The sequence below is a fragment of the Trachurus japonicus genome, chromosome 14 (assembly GCF_045865225.1).
Source record: "Trachurus japonicus isolate A0001 chromosome 14, Traja_1.0".
Classification (NCBI taxonomy): Eukaryota; Metazoa; Chordata; class Actinopteri; order Carangiformes; family Carangidae; genus Trachurus; species Trachurus japonicus.
The window spans coordinates 31,164,378-31,181,833 of NC_140920.1; positions in this window are offsets into that span (position 1 = coordinate 31,164,378).

Consider the following 17,456-nt stretch of genomic DNA (forward strand, 5'->3'; position numbering starts at 1 on the left):
CTACCCGGTCTGACAGTGACATAGGCTATTGCCTGTTCATTCATGAAAATCATCCCGAAAAGCTCTCAATCAAACAAGGTGGGGAATAAGAAACTGCGGCGCTACTGTAGTAGTTCTGTAATTTAAAAACAGCGTCACTTGTTACTGTAAATGATGCTGTGTGGAAAACCAGCTGTGGTCTGTGATTGAGGGTGAGTTTGGAGCTGACAAGAGGATCGTCCTGACGACCGTTTCGTTATATTTTTCTCATCGAAAAACTATACAAATAGCATTTAGATGATGTAAAAAAATAAATTTAAAAAAAGTGATAAAAATCCACTTTGTCACCTCCATTTTTGCGAGCTCACCTGCAAACCGCTGCAAACAACCTCTGCAGCTGGCAGTGTTTACATCAGAACGTGTGCAGCTATGACGTAAACGAGAAAAACAATCGCGGTTGCAGTGTCCACATGCACCCGGTGAAACCAACCCCGGCCGAAAACCCCACCCTGGACTCCGGTTTCAAAAAACCACGGTTTCAGGGTTCCAAAAGCACGGTTGCATGTGGACAGGACATACAACCAGGAACATATGTTCACGGTTTCAAAAATACCCGGGCTCGTGTGGACTAGGCCTCATATAAAGCTGCTGTATATTTAAAAATAAAGCTAGAGAAAAAAAATCTGGTATGAGTCAGTTCTTTGTTCTAAAGTTGTGGGAAATATACTAGAGACAAAAGAAGGGACACGCACATTAGGGCAGGTGACGTTATGTAAACAAACATTTTTATCATGTGATCAACAACTCACATGTCTATTCTCTTAGTTACATAGGCTATAATTTAACACATATGTTGGATGATCGCGCTGTTTTATAACTTTAAACGTATGTTGTTATTTGTCTCAAACGTCCCACCTATGCGGGTCGTTTGAGACACAGAGGAGGGGCGGTTGAAACAGCATGTTTTAAACAGAAACTACTGACATTAGGCTACTCCCGTTATGAAGCTTATCTGTGAAACGTGCGCTGCTCAGAGACTGGGCAGAACGGTCCCACTTGCTTTCTCCCCGGCTACGTTGGTGGAGATCTCCCACACAGTAAAAGATTTAAGCAACACATTCTTCCAGCTGGCTGTTTTTCTTCCAGTTACAGAAAGTAGCCTATGTGCAAAGTACCTTATGAAACACATTAACATCTCTATTCATATAACGCCCATCGAAACAGCTGATTTACATGTCGGCCATTAACACATGGCGATTGGCCATTCACGCGGCTTTGTTCTTGGTTTCGGCCAATCAGCTTATAAGCACATGGCTAATTATCAGCTTTCAACCAATCGCACTGTTTTAATGTGTGTGTGAAAGTTATTTTCTTTAGTTCATTTTCGTTTCATTTCGTTATAAAAATCAATCCCTTTTCTTTGAAACAATGAGATTGAGCAGCTAAAAACCAGACCAGTTCAACTGTAGCGATTTTCATAACACTATCGCTCCGGATCAGAGGTACTAAGATGCTGATTATTAACTCAATAAACTCAACCATGGCTTGTCTTATTGTTAATCTGAACGCACATGTATAAAGGGCAGAGTCAAGGCAGCAGATAAATCACAAAACATCAACGCGTCCGTGAGCACAGCGCACCTCATTTTCTCCTGTGAAGAAGAAGAGAAAAAAGAGCCCCATGGTCCGACCTGACCCAGTTATTGAATGTTTAGGTTTATTTAGAAGAAGTCTGATTATGACTGCTGCTCTGGATCAGATTATTTGCTCATAATTCGGGTTATTTTCAAACAGTGGCCCAACAACAGATCAATTAATTATTATAGACTATATTTTCCATTTTTGCTAAGCGGTTTGTTCTGAATTAAATAAAAGCCTGTCCCATACAGCCGCGTGTGTTACGCCGTGTTTTGTTGATGCTATCATCTTTGCCTTGCGCAGATGATCCTTCAATTTGTGATACATAATCATCAAGTCATAAAGCAAGACAGGCTTTATCATATTACAATAGTTTCTGTGATTTAGGCAGGGTATACAGTAGTTAGTTCTAGTTTAATAGCCTAGAGTTTAAGCTGTGGATTACTGCACAGATCACTGAGTCATCCGCCTGTCATCCTCCGTTCTCACAGTTGGCCACCTGGTGGTTGTTTTGGCACATTGAGGCTTTTCATTAAAACCTCTTGTCTCGCCAAAGAAAAAAAATGCCTGAGTCTTGTGCCGTCTCGCGTGAACCACGCGTGAAGTCCGCAATTTTGAACCAGTAACATCTGTAGATGGCAGCTGTGGAGCAGAGGTCCAACCTCCAGCACAGGAGCTCCTAATCTGAAATCAAGCACAGAGAGAGAGACTAGGGGGCAGTGGGCGTGACATTGTCAGTATAGTATGTGGCGCTTGCTGCTCCTGAAGACGTGGGTCTTGGTATCAGGTTAGGTGGGAGCTTTTGAACCCCTGACTTTTGCTGCCTGTGTTTTCTTTGATCTGGACGGGGGTACTGTGCTTGTGGGAGCAGGGGCCTGGCCCACAGGTGGAGTGATGGCAGGAGTGGAGGCTGCCGTGGCCTGGTCCACAGTTGGAGTGACAGGTGGAGTGATGGCAGGAGTGGAGGCTGCTGTGGGAGTTTTAGAACCCCCGAGTTTTGCTGCCCGTGTTTTCTTTGACCTGGACGGGGGTGCTGTGGCTCTGGGAGCAGGGGCCTGGCCCACAGGTGAGGTTGTGACAAGAGTGGTGGACCCCTGGACCAACGTTTGACACCACCAGAGCATGGTCTCCCATAGACCTGTTCCAACTTTTTTTCTCTGTGTCTGTTGTAAATAGAATAATTGAAAACACAATGCTGCCAAACGTAAGCGGGCTGGGATGTCCTTCAAATGGGAAGTTCTCACAGCCAAGGACTTCTACATATTTTTAGCAATCATCCTCTTCACTGGCCTGGTGACGGTGCACCATAGGTCAGATTATTGGAGGAAGACGTGGCCATACAACTTCACCTTTCCCAGTGAAAAAATGTCACAGAACCGTTTTGAAGCTATTTTGTGGTCACTTCATCTCAGTGATCCAAAGGAAGAAGAGGACAATGACAAACACCCCTGAGTATGACAGGCTTTTCAAAATAAAGCCTCTCTATTCAGAGATAGTGAATGCCTGCCAAGCCATTTTCCAGCCTTATCAGAATTTGTCCATTGATGAACGTATGGTCGCCAGCAAAGCCTGTATCAGCATGAAACAATACATGAAGGACAAACCAAACAAGTGGGGTTTCAAACTGCTTGTCCTAGCTGATTCCTCAACAGGCTACACGTGGAATTTCTTTGTGTACACGGGTAAATCACTGACCGTTTCAGGCCAAGGTTTGAGTTACTCTTCCATGATGGACCTTCTGCTATTTTCTCTACTTGGGAGTGGATATAAGTTGTACACCTGCAACTTTTACACGAACCCCACTCTCTTTACAGATTTATATTTAAAAAACATTGGCTGTTGTGGGACAATAAGAAAAAACCGACTTGGGTTCCAACAGACCCAGAACAATGACCCACCAAAAAAGGCTGAGAGGGGGGATCTACGTTGGATCAGGGATGGCAACCTCTTGTTTGTCAAATGGATGGACACAAGAGAGGTCACAATGTGCTCCATGCTTCATCAGGCATACAATAATCAAACAGTCAAAAGAAAGGTAAAGGAGGCTGGTGCATGGAGGAGCAAAGCCATACCTGTTCCAGGCTGTATTCTCGATTATAATCAGTAATCAGTATATGGGAGGTGTGGATTTATCAACACTGATTGGCCTTTACAGTGTCCGCCACAAAACAATTAAGTGGTACAAGACTTTTTTTTTTTATCACTTTGTGGACATTGCTGTGGTAAACAGCTATCTTTTGCCCTGAAAAAAACCTTACACACAAGTTTTTTCAAGAGAAGTTGGCTAAAGAACTGCTGGAACTGGCTGAAAGCTCAGCAGCAGCTGCAGCAGCCCCACACCCCACTCCTAACAATTGCATGCCTGCATTCTACAGTGGCGAGTCTAGGACCAGGAAGCATTGCAAGAGATACCCAGAGTAAAAACAGCAGTTTATTGTAGCAAGTGCAACGTTCCTCACATCCACCAAAAACTGCTTTCAGCTTTGGCATGATGGACAATAGTCCACTAGACTCTGTGTCACTCCCGTAAATTATAGTTATTTTTGTTTGCTGTGTGTTTTTATAGTTCACATTTACACAATAGTACACAAGTACTTGCTTTGCACTTTCATGGAAAATATTTTACCTTATTTTATTGTTAACAGAAATGTTTGCAGTGTGATGCAAGTAAATCTGGTCCATATGGACTCAAGATTCAATTGCTTATTGAATATTGTTGTATTTGGATGTACTGAACAGTAGGGATGTAACGATGCATCGTGAGTCGATTGAAAATCGATTCAAATGCGTGACGACTCGCATCGGTGAAAATAAAAAAAAATCGCGATGCGTGAGAACAAAGTCTCTGGTGAGAAGTAGCTTACATTACCCCAAAAGTCACTGGTTGATTCATTTGTTCGACACCAGACGCCGCCGCCACGCACACTCTCTTTTCTCTCTCTATCTCTCTTGTCCCTCGGTGCTACCCCCCCCGGCCCCCCGCCCCCTCCCTCCCCGCGCGCGGTCGCTCGTTGCTTGTGAGTCTGGCAGTGTTGGGTCCGGGATTCAACACGGGTTTTAATGACATTATGCCTGTTTATCACCAATAAACAGAGTAGATGAGGTGAGTTGGTCAGCGGCATGTAGCGGCGCGAGGCTCTGCCTCTGACTGCAGCGGACTGCTGCTCCAACTGACAGCCTGTGGGTGCTTTGAGACGGCGGCGGCTCGTTGAAAACAGCAGTGACGGCCGACGTGAATTCACGTCGGAGTCATGGATCAATGTATAATATTATCTTATAATAGATCCATGGTCGGACTAGTCTCCAAACCAGACACGCCAGTAACAACATCTGAAAAAACGCCGGGGCCTGCCGTGTAGAAAAAAGAAGAAAAAAAGCTGACAGTGTCACAACTTCCTGTATGTGGCCCTTCAAATTAAAAGCCCTCCAACCTTTCATACACGGTTCAGTCATATTGATTTTGATTTATTTTGACAAGCCTAGGCTCCAAATGTTTATTTTGTTTTGTTTTTTTCTCAGACCAATCGACCAATGAAATTGGTTCATGAACTATTAGATTTTCTTTTTTAATTAAACATTTGTAAGACCAGTTTTACTTACAAGTAAATGTGATAAAAGGTGATAAATGATGATGTGCAGTGTATCTGTAATTAAAGGTGAATTTTTCAGACTATCTTTCTCTTATGAATAAAAGATAATTTTATTAGGTCATAATTTGTCTGTAGTGAATCGTTACATCCCTACTGAACACCATTAGTGATATACAAATGAAAAATATAATATATAATGTCACAAACTGGCTCAGTGGATGTGACAGTGAGGGAGACCACACAAGGTTTAACTAAGAACAAATAATTTATTATAACTAAAACATAAACCAAATGTACAATAAGGTGTGGAAGTCTGTGTGAGAGCCGCTGCCCAGAGTAAAAAACAACAACTAATAAACTAATAAAGAAACTCACATTTATTCAATTCAATTTATTATTCCCTGTGTAAGACAGATGAGAGGTGTACACTAATCACAACATAAACAAACACCATGCGTAACAGGGATGGAATCAGCGTAAAGGACGCTCTCTCTCTCTCTCTGTCCGTCTGTCTCTCTTTTTTTTCTGTGATGAGAGATGCTGAGTATAGGCTATATACTGACTATCTGACACCGAGGATGTTGTTGTGGGCTAAAGGCGGGTTTACACTGCACGACTATTCGTCTGTTCACATCTCAAACTGCACGAGCGTCCCTCTTCAGTCCTACGTCTCAGATCAGTCTCAGACCCCCACTAATTGCACGTCGTTCTACGATTGCGCTCCACCACGATTACCCTGCGATGCCGCTGAGATTTGTGCTGCTCTATAATTGCTCGATTGTAAACATCAAATTGACATTGGTTCCTGATGTTGGTTCCTATATAGCAGAGTCCATGTGGAAGATCAGACCGACAAACACACACACAGACAGCGCGCATCACCTCCAAGGCCGGTGCTGCAGAGAGAGAGAGAGAGAGAGAGAGAGAGAGAGAGAGAGAGAGAGAGAGCGACGCTCTCCAGCAGCTGTCAGAGGAGGCTCACTAGTTCTCTCTCTCGCCTGCACTTTGTTTAAAAATTCAGCTGATCAGCAGCCAGAGCACAGTGGAAGTGGCTGGTGTGTAGGCTCGCTATTTTATACTGTAACGGCAAGAAAAAATAATCGTCCTCAATTGCTGATTGATAGTGTGTGTACATTTGTCGGGCTGATCTTCCATCACGGACTGCGCTGCATTACTGATCATCACCCGGTCACCCTGTCTCTCTACAGCTGTGGTCTAACTTCAGCTTGTCACTTCCCTGTCCCTCCTCTCTCTGTCTGCCCGTTCTAACTCCATCTGACGAGGTTCAGCATCACATTCAGGTTCATAAAGGCTCTGTGCTAAAACAATCTGTCATGGTAAAAACTTGTCGTATGTGCAGAATCGTGACGTAGGACCCCATACATTGTCCGTCACGACGAGAAATTTTCTGGCATGTCAGAAAATAATCGGGAGGTCGGCGACTCGTCTTTAGGACGTCGGGACGTGACGCAGAGCCTCACTAACCATACGTCCCGATTATGCTCACGACCCCGCGATCCCTCTAAGATTATGCAAATTAGGCTGCGACTCGTCTGGGACGAGAAAATCGTGGCAAAATCGTACAGTGTAAACCCGCCTTAAGAGAGATGATGATTTGTGTTTTGTTTTTCATTACGGCTGCGTGACGACGCGGTTGCTCCCCCGCTAATAAATTAATAAGTAAATAAATAAATAAAGCGGACCACCACAACAGTGCGTATCTCAACACGGCAGTGACATGCAGTCCTCCTCCACCCTCAGTCCTGCTCTTGGGACATCCACAGCTGCTTTTCAGTGGCAGTTCGTCTGCTGCCTCCACCACCACTGCAGCCTGATGGTCCTGCTGGAAGAGCGGTGCAAAATCCCATCTGGTTCGATTATCAACGTCAGAACGACCAATGGATGTCAAGTGAATTTTACTAATTACAAACATTTAGCTGTAGTGTGTGAGTCTGTAGTGGGCAGATTGGCAGATAACATCGGCTACATAGGCTTAGCACATGAGTGAGCCAGATGAGACAGTGGCTCCAGTGTGGAGGTCCAAGAATGGGCAAGTCATGTGGTCGGCGTCCCATCACGAAAGCCTCCGTTACTTCCCTGGACCCTGTCTGCCTGCAGGACCCACAAGGTATGCTGTCCACTGCAGCACTGACGAAGTGAGATCCACGTGGGATCTTTTCTTTACAGATGACATCATGCAAGTCATCCTGGAGATGACAAATCTCCATGGGCAGGGATCCATTCAGGGCTGGAAAAATATGGACAGGATCGAGCTGGAGGCCTGCTCCTCTTGGCAGGCGTTTATCGGTCTCGCAACGAAAGTACCCGCAGCCTCTGGAGCCAAGAGTCTGGTCGAGGCATCTTTCCCTCGGCGATGGCCCGTACCAGGTTTGAAGCACTGAACACAGCCCTCCACTTCGACGATCGTCTCTCCAGGCACCAGCGTCAGCAATGGGAAAAGCTCGCTCCCATCGCAGCACTTTGGAGGAAGTGGGAGCACCAGCCCTCACTTCTTTACAAACCGGGAAGAGAAATAGTAGTGGACAAGCAGCTGGTCAGCTTCAGGGGAAGGTGCGGATTCAAACAGTACATCCCTAGCAAACCGGCCAAGTATGGCCTCAAAGTCTGGGTGGCCTGCGATGTCGAGACGTCGTACGCGTTTAGAATGGAGGTCTACACGGGAAAGGAGGAGGGCCGGCCTGCTGAGGTTCAGCAGGGGAAGAGAGTTGTGCTACAGCTGACTGAAGGGATGACAGGCCACACAGTGACTTGTGATAATTTTTTCACAAGCTTTGAGCTGGCAGAGGAGTTGCTGAAGAGGAAGATCGGCCTCGTGGGGACTATCAGGAAGACCAGACCTGAGCTTTCGCCCATCCTCCTGGAGACGAGAAGGAGAGAATTGCTGTCCTCCCTCTTCGTCTTCTCCAGGACACACACCGCTGTCAGCTACATCCCCCGGAGGGTAAGAATGTCCTCCTCATCTCCACCATCCACCGGGAGCCAGCTGTGAGCACTTAGGTGCACAAGAAGCCAAACATCATCCTGGCCTACAACAAATCAAAGGGCGGAGTCGACAACCTCGACAAGGTAGGCTTATGCATGTAGATATATATTGATGCATGGATGTGGTTTACTTTACCGCTGCTGTTTATGTTTATTTATAGAAACATGTCATCATAATTTATTTGATTGTTATATTTTATATGAATGACATGAAGTAAGCTGGCAAATAATGTGGAGTAAAAAAGTAAAATATTGACTTTTTTGCACTTGCATTTCTGGATCAAAGGGCTCGTGTAAGATAAATATATACAACAACTGTTGTTCTATTCACAAAACCACCATCGGGGGTGGGGGGGGCCACTACACAACAATAACACAGACGCACCGTGCCGTGTCACAGCCTCTCGCCGCGGAATGTGATGGTCTCTCGGCCAAAGCAGGTCGGGAACACCGGCCCCACCGGTGGTCGCGGTACTTTTTTGGTACGGGTCGGTGGTGCCGGCCTGCTTTGGCCGAGAGACCATCACATTTTACCGCGGCAGGACACAGTGTTGCTCGAGATGAAGACCGGGCGGGACTGTCGACTGTTGGCCGCCCTAGAGCAGCCTTCCTGTTCGGCTCCGAGCTGCTGGAGCCTCACCGCGGCTGTGCAGAAGCCGAGTTATGATAAAAACATGCATGTACCTCAGACAGCTGAGAGAACTGATAGGCCAAGGCAGTTCCAAGCTGTCCCATCCTGATCTACAAGGCCCAAGCATCAAAAGTGATGAAAAAGATGTTAAGTCTCTCATTGACCTGATGGAGAATACCTGGATCAATCCTATGGGCCCTAATGGCAACGATCTGGTTAGCCTCTCCACTGGCTCCATTGCTCCACCTGATGTGACCAGGAAGCTCCTGAGAGCTCATGAGATAGGGGAAGAGGCTTACCAGGTATTCAAAGAAACACGGTTAGAAAAGGACCTGCCACCATTAAAATTCCATGACAAAATGACTAAGAGGAGTTTGAAAACATTCTCCAACATCTGCATAAAAATAACTCATGGAAAGAAAGCCCAGGAGGTGGTTCTAAAGGCTGATAAAAATCTGTTAAGCCACATGATCCTTGTGGCTGAAAGCAGGAAGGTGAATATGAGGGATGTCCTTGCTCACCCACTAGGCCCGTTGCCATGGTCACTAGCAAATCCTGATGGGTCTTATCGTCTTTACGGAAAACAAACAAGGGCACACTCGCCAGAGAGCTGGAAAAGAACATGTCTCCTGCAGAACACAGGGTGGATGCTGAAATGAAAAAGTTTATAATAGAGTAGGAGAAGCAGAAGTTGGCACTGGAAATTCAGTTGCTCTGACGCAAAATTTACAACAGACCAATTATTTTTGAGGAGGAGAGGTGTGTATCAAAACTACTAATAGGCCTAATGATAATACTAATCAGCTACAATCAATGTAAATAATACACTAAATAGATCATTTTCTTTTTTCTTTTTTTGTTTTAGTTTTATTTTGAATCGAATATTATAATAATCAGACACAATCAATGTAAATAATACACCTACTTGTTTATTTTTCAAGCGCCATCATTTTCTTTACTTGTGCTGGATATACTGTATATAATCTCATTTTGAATTGAATAATCAACCACAGATTTCTTACAAACAATAAAATATTTATTTGTTTACAATTATTGCTATTCTTTCTTTATACATTTCTTTCTTGATACATAGCCTATCTCTTATATGTTATTTGTATTTGGTTTACAACGGGAATTGAACAGAAGCCTAACAGTGAATACAATTAAAGCATAAGTAAGCGATCCAGTCGTTTTGACTAACTTCTTGTCAGCCGATAGAGTTAGCAGTCCCCGCCCTCGTCATGGATCTATTGGTGTAATTAAATTACAGTTGCTTCTGGAAATTTCAGTGATTACAACTTAAGTTACATTTGAAAAATCACCACAAAAGCTCGGATTTATCAAATAGCCCCCCCCCATGGATTCATTTTTTAGTTTTTTTCATATCAACATCCTCCTTCCAAAACTGACGCTTGTGATTGGCTCTCTCTGGTCATGTGCCATTCGACTCAACCGACAAACCGTACGGTAGTCAGACTCAGCAGCAACAATGTTGGCCACGCACAAGATGCCCTGGGCTGGAAATACAAAACACTTCATACAGACAGAAGATAAGGGCCCAAACATTTTAGTACAATTCGGTGCGTCTTTTATCCTAGCAGATTGAATGATGTTGGTAAAGTCAGCTTTGGTTTCATATAAATTCTGATGCAAGAACAGTTATGTTATTAATGTACATTGTCCTTTTTAAATAAATAAAATGTATTATGAAGTAAGATGTAACCTAGCTAAGTTTTTTCAAATATGACCTCGAAGCACCACCTTGTGGTGCAATCTTTATTAGTTTATCTGAGCTTTTGAAAAGGTTAGACAAGGTCAGACTCATATGGTTAAACCTTTGAACATATAAAAGAACATTGACTTTTGAACAGTTAAATCTTTATAATCTTAGTCTATTACAAGGAACATTAATGCCATCACTTATCTGAATCACCAATTCCTTCATTTCAACCTGCTTTAAAGCAAGCCAGGCTGACAGCAGGTTTCAATGTGTCACAGGAACGTGTCAACAAACTGGTGTTTGATTTTGTTATTGATGATGTTCAGTGCTTCTCAGTGGTGGAACATAAGTCATTTTGGAAGTTGATAGAGGGAATAAGTGGCGGGAGGAAACCTATGTGCTGAAAAATCCTGATGCAGCGCATTGAAAAAAACTTTGCATCTATGAAACAGTCCTTAACCTCAAAGCTGATGGATGTGGACAGTGTCTGCACAACAGCAGACATTTGGTCGGCACAAAACTGCAATTTCTTTGGAGTGACATTGACGTAGTGGCAACAAAACTGAATGAAATCCATGCCGAATATAACATTCAAAGCAAAGTGAGGTCCACTGTGACTGAGAATGGCAGCAACTTTGTAAAGGCATTTTGTGTGTTTGGTGCAACTGAGGTGATGACCACAATGATAGAGTGGAATTTCTGGATGTAGATGGTCTTTTTCAAGAGGAGGGAGATGAGGAGCAGTTTTTCCTCCCACAACACCAGCGCTGCTCTGCTCATACCTTGAATCTAACTGCCACCAATGAGGTTCACAAAGCAAGATCGAATGGCCCATCACGTACGCTGTATAGAAGTGCCATGGCTAAGTGTTCATCTATCTGGAACAAAGCACATCGATCTCCGTTAGCCACAGAGGTGATTCAAGAGATTGCCATGCAGCTCATCATCCCGTCAGTCACAAGGTGGAGCTCTGAGTTCAGGGCCCTCACAAAAGTTCTATGGGTACCAGATGACCAGCTGAGGAACATCTGTGACAAGCTTGGTGTCCCAATGTGTCATCCACAAGAGTCTGCATTCCTGAAAGAGTACACTGAGGCTCTGCAGTTGCCATTGACATTCTCCAGGGCGAGAACAAAATGTTACTTCTGTCAGGACCACTATGTCAAAATAATATTTATTTACTTACACAAGTTTAATTTGGCGGTATGGTACTGTTCTGGGACCCCCTGCTCTTCCACGTGCTTGCGTGGAAAGCCTGAGGCAGGAAGAGCACCTCCCTGCCCTTCACGAGCCATCATGAACGGCATAAGCAGGGAGCGCAGCAGCAAAGAAAACCCAGACAGAGCAGAGCAACCAACATATACAATGACAGGAGAAGCTGGGGTGGAGGTGGGTTGCAAAAAAGCCGGCAGAGGAAGCAGCAGCAGCAAGGGAGGTGACGTCGGGCTTGAGCAGTTTAAATAGCGCGCTCTGAATGCAATTCCCCAATAGGAGCAACCACGGGGAGTCAGCTGAGCCATCAGCTGATCTGCACAGGTGATGACAGTTATGCTGTGCTGATTAAGAGCTTGACGTCATGGCCTGCCAAAACTAACGCTGCGCTTGATTTTGGATTTGTGATCCCAACTCTGCTGAGTCAAAAGGCAGACGTAAGGGACGGTGCAAAAAAAAAAAAAAAAGAAAAGAAAGGGGACGTGCGTAGTACAGTGTACAGTACAGACATTCGTGGGAGAAGCAGCAAATATTACTACACGGTGAAATGCGAGTCGTCTGTGCACAGTACATTCACTTAACATGATGCTACACAGATGTGCGAAGTTTAGCAGTGCAGTACGTGAATCAAGTCCCCTGCTCTGTGCATGCAGTACACCAGGCAGTGAGTGACACAGTGCCACAGTCAACACAGTACGTGAACCTGAATCACGTCTGCAGCAGCAGTTCTCTGGTGCAGCGAATCATGAGTGAGTGAGTGATTAACAGCTTCCCCAGCGGCAGTTCTCTGTGTGCAGTAGGTTTGCGAATCATGAGTGAGTGAGTGGCAGCGCAAACCTGAATCACGTCCTCAGCAGCAGTTCTCTGTGTGTGCAGTAGGTTCGTGAGTGAGTGGCAGCGCGAACGTGAATCACCGTGTCAGTACGTTTGCGAATGACACAGAGTGAATGGGCGGCAACAGCCCCCAGTACATGCAGTGAACGACGCGCACAGAGTGAACTGGAGCCCTCAGCTCCGACTGTCAGTGAACGCATCACTGAACATGCACCGTTCCCTCGCACTGGCCCTCATTTATCAAACTTGCGCAGGATCTGGTGTAGATTCTGGTGTAAATATCAGTGTGCGCCAAGTGTCGTGTGATTTACTAAAAGTGTGTACGCTGCTGATTTCGGCGTAGAACCGGCGTGGTGGTGATAAATCCGGCGGCTGAAAACGAGCGTAATTTAAATGTCACGCCCCGATATATTCCTGCTTTAGAGGCATCGCCCTGCCCCTTTTACGACATGGAGACACGGAAGACGGCCAAGAAGAGGGACTTTACCGACATTACCGTGTTGAACAGGGAGAGGGCGGCAACATTAAATATCTGGACATTGATAGATTAGATTTTGTGATTGATAAGCGTCATCCCGGTGGATGGAGGCTGCAGACGCACGTGTCACCGACCACGTCAGGAAACCCAGCGATCTCATGAAATGCTCCTGCAGTTTACTAAACACAAGTGACTGAGGAGAAATCATATAGGCATGTTACTGCTGCGAACGCGAACGCGACCTTATGACCATCAGTACCACTGGCATGGTTCGGCTGATGGAGGGATGTGAAACACCGGCCTGATCTCCCGCTGACAGGTCCCGGTGACGGGAAAAAAAGAAGAAAAAAAAACCCTCCGCCGCGGAGATCAGCTGCACCTGGACAGGTAGCGAACCCCTCAACACGGACTTGGTGGTACTGTTTCTTTTTTTTTTTTTTGGCTACTTTTTATCTTTTTATCAATATAAACAACAACAACATGTGGTCCACATCGCTGCGTTATTAGACTATGGTTTAATAATCATTCTAACACAGCAGCACTCCTTCCTGCATGTTCTACGCTGGTTCCAAATGTGCGTACACCTGGTCAGAGCTGGCGTGAGATTTGTGCGTACCGTACGCTCACGCTCAGATTAATAAATGCCGATCCTTGCGGTGAATTTGGTGTACACCCATTTTTTTGGTGTACGCAAGTTTAATAAATGAGGGCCACTGAGAGTCTCCGCCACCAGATTCACGTCATTCAGTGATTCACAGACCACACAGGAATTCCACTGTCTACCTGCACGCTCGCTGCTGAGCTCAACTACTGAACTGAGAAAGGAACTAATCAGGTCAGGAAGTGATTCGAGTCAGTACGTTCACTTAAATAATTTGTTCCTTCGAACGAATCACTCGCGAACGACACAACACTACAGCAAGCACACATGCCTGCACCAAACAGATCAGGGGTCTCATTTATAAAACTGTGTGTGGGATCATTACTAAAAGTGTACGTACGCTCAAAACCCAAGTTTTGCGTGCGCCAGTAAATATTCAGACTTATAAAACCCTGCGTACGCACACTTCTAAGTAAACTTCCCTTTATAAATCACAGAGTTCCTACAAGTGTGCGCAGCTGAATCCGCTTCACGTTCCGCCCTGTACACGCCCTGTTTTAACCGTAGATGGTCAATGCAAACCACCACATGAATGCGATCTGCATGTCAATGAGCCTGACGTGCTCTTGTTCTGTCAGTGTTGTGAATTAGCTGCAGGTGTGAAAGTGGCGACGTGACGTGTTGCTGCAGCTGTTAACGGCGTCAGCGGCTCAGAGCGCATGTGGTGTTGTTTTGTTGCGCTGCCTCTCACATGCTGGACCCGGTTCGGCACATTTACAACAATGACAACAGTAACAGTGACACTAATCTGAAACGAGTTATTAACCATTCACCATGGTCTCCCTCTCCCTCCTTTCTCCTCCAGCGGTGCCGTGGTGCAGAATTACGCACGGGGCTCACGCTGTATTATTTACAGTAATTAGACTGATCGATAAAACTTTGAATAATTAGCAGAATCAGTTACATTCTGAGGAATTATCAAACATGACACTTCTCTTGATAACAAGAAAACAGAATGTAACAATTGACCCTTTGTTGGCCTTCTGATTGGTCTGCTGTTCCACCAATCAGAGCGCTTCTCCCCATGTCACGTGTTGCGCAACATTCTAAGGTTGGACAACTCTGGCATGAAACCCTATGAAATGAGATAGGTAGACAGCAAGTTTTTCAGCAAAAACTAGGCTACTTTATAACATTTCAATATGGTTAAAATGTGCCTGGGGTTCCTGCAATAGCGACTCACGATATCTGGAACATATTCCTGAAGTCATTTTTATCCCATTCCCCAAACCCAAGACATCAATAAACATACTTAGCCTATGTAGGCTACTGTATACATATTGGGGTCCGCCCGCTATTCAGACATCCCGCTATTCCGACATGTCACTATTTAGACATCCCGCTATTACGACATCCCTCTATCTAGACATGCCGGTAGTCCGACACTTTTTGATACCGCTATTCCGACACGTCTTTTTTTTTTTTTTTTTTTTTTTACAGCTGCGATGCCCAGGCGCGTCTCTCTCTCTCTTTTCTTTTCAGCATGTCTATCACTGGTTTGATGAGGGAGTGATGTTCTTAATCTCAACAACTCAACTATCAAGCAAACAAAACTGACACATATGATAAACAAACAGAACTATGCTGCAGTTTGTTTGTCAAGTTAACCTGTGACCTTCAGCACCACGGACAGCGCCGCGGATGAGCCGCGGAGCTGCAGCTGTGAGCGTCTGGGCTCTGGGCTCAGGGCCTGGGGCCTCATTTATCAAAACTGTAAGTAAGCAGTGTAAAACTGCTGCTACTAAATGTTTTGCTTAGGCCTACGGTGAAAAGACAGCCCAAAATATTTACACCTTTTTCAGATCTATCAAACTGTGCGTGCACAACTCTGCACCTCAACTTTGATAACTGGATCCAAGAATGGTGCGCAGTTGCGCACGTGAACACACCTCCGTCCCGGAATGCCTACACAACCATATATGGTCAGCACGTGCATATTAATTAGCCATGTGCGCTCTGTGGAGCGACAACAAAGTGACAACGAAGACAACGGGCGGAGGGAGGGGGAAAGAAAGCTAGATACATGGCATCGGGCAATAAATCAGGCAAAAACCTCCCAAATCTCAACAAAAGGGAGCAGAAAAAAGAATAATCTCATGTAATCTGCCCCTTTATTCCAGACAATCTTTTTTTTCTTCTTTTACCTATGTTAAAACAATGTAAAGCAGCAGGATACACTCAGGTGACAGAATAATAACAGTCTCAGCTCTGCAGATCAGTGTGCGCTGCTGCCGGTGTGTTTTTAAACTTGGAGGGTTTGTTTTTTCTTCTCTAATAGGCCTATGTATTTGTGTATGAGAAACAGTGTCTCAGATGAAAAAATAAAAATAAATCAGAAGGACACGTCTGACTATAACGTAATCAATCAATGTCGGAAAAGCGGAATGTTTGAAAAATAGTAAAGTGCTGCTACTCCGACAATGAAAAAAAAAAATGTCGGAATAGTGGGACGCTTAAAGCTTCAGTTGGTAACAATTATTCAGTCATATTTGCTGGAACTGTCACTATATTCTGATGGTCAGACATTAAATGAGTAATTTAGGACAAAATCCAACTCCTCTGGCTCCACCTACAGCCTGTAATCGTATTTGCCAAAATCCACCGCGCCCGACAATTCTCCACCAGTCAGGTAGAGGGAGCAGGAGGAGCAGCCAATCGCCGCTCCTACACGTCGTGCTATGGATACGGTACATCTTTTTTTTTTTTTTTTTTTTTTCTCTGTGGGTGCGTTTATGGCTACTTTGTGTGTGTCTGTGTGTGTGGGGGGCGCTTGGCAGAGGTTCATAAAGGGACCTGACGGAGTATTGTCTTGAAATTTCCGACCAAGTCGCGGAGTTTACTTTCACTTTCGTCAACTTACCAACTGGAGCTTTAAAAAATAATGTTAATGCCGCTATTCCGACAATTAGAAGTCAATGTCGAAATAGCGGCATGTCTGAATAGCAGCATGTAACCATACATATTACTTTAACCTTCTGTTATATATTTAGTTGAGCTTAATAATAGGGTTTGGGGGTGGTCCACTAGGGGGAGCTATAGGCATAGGTCAGGGGTTAATTGCATAGGTTTGTTTGTTGTTGTTGTGCAGTCCTCATGAGAAGTGAGCCCGTTTTCCCTGGCTGTATTACTGAAGTGCTATTGAAGCTCTTCATTCTCCAGTCCACTCTCTGGTCGTGTTCATAGACACAGAAGATCTAATCCCAGATAGCACACATACGTCGTGCCGACGTATTCCCGACGCATCAAGTTCCGTCGCCAAGACGTCGCATGGAGAGCGTTTGCTCATTGGCAAGATATCGCCGAGACGTCGGCCTTTGATCGAGCTCGACCACCGGCCGACGTCTCGGCGATCAATAAAAGCAGGAGCGGGAGCGCCAGGCGCTCCATATATTTAGCCTATAATTCATACAACCTTTATTCATTTAGGTCGGGCCTTTTGAACTAGGTAGCCTACAATATTCTACAATCCTACGTAATAAATAAATAAATTATAATCCCTGTGTGCTGCATGTACAATTAAGAGGCAAAAGTCAAGTTTAAAAAAAACTTTATTCATGCTTCACTCAGGTTAGGCTACAAAACAGCATAAATTCAATCAATAAAACCGTCATCAATAGATTATAACTTGTGAGTCCTCTTCATCAGCATCTCACTCCTCGAAGGCTCCGCTGGCCCCTGACAAATCAAATGGCATTAGGCTCCCCCCTCCT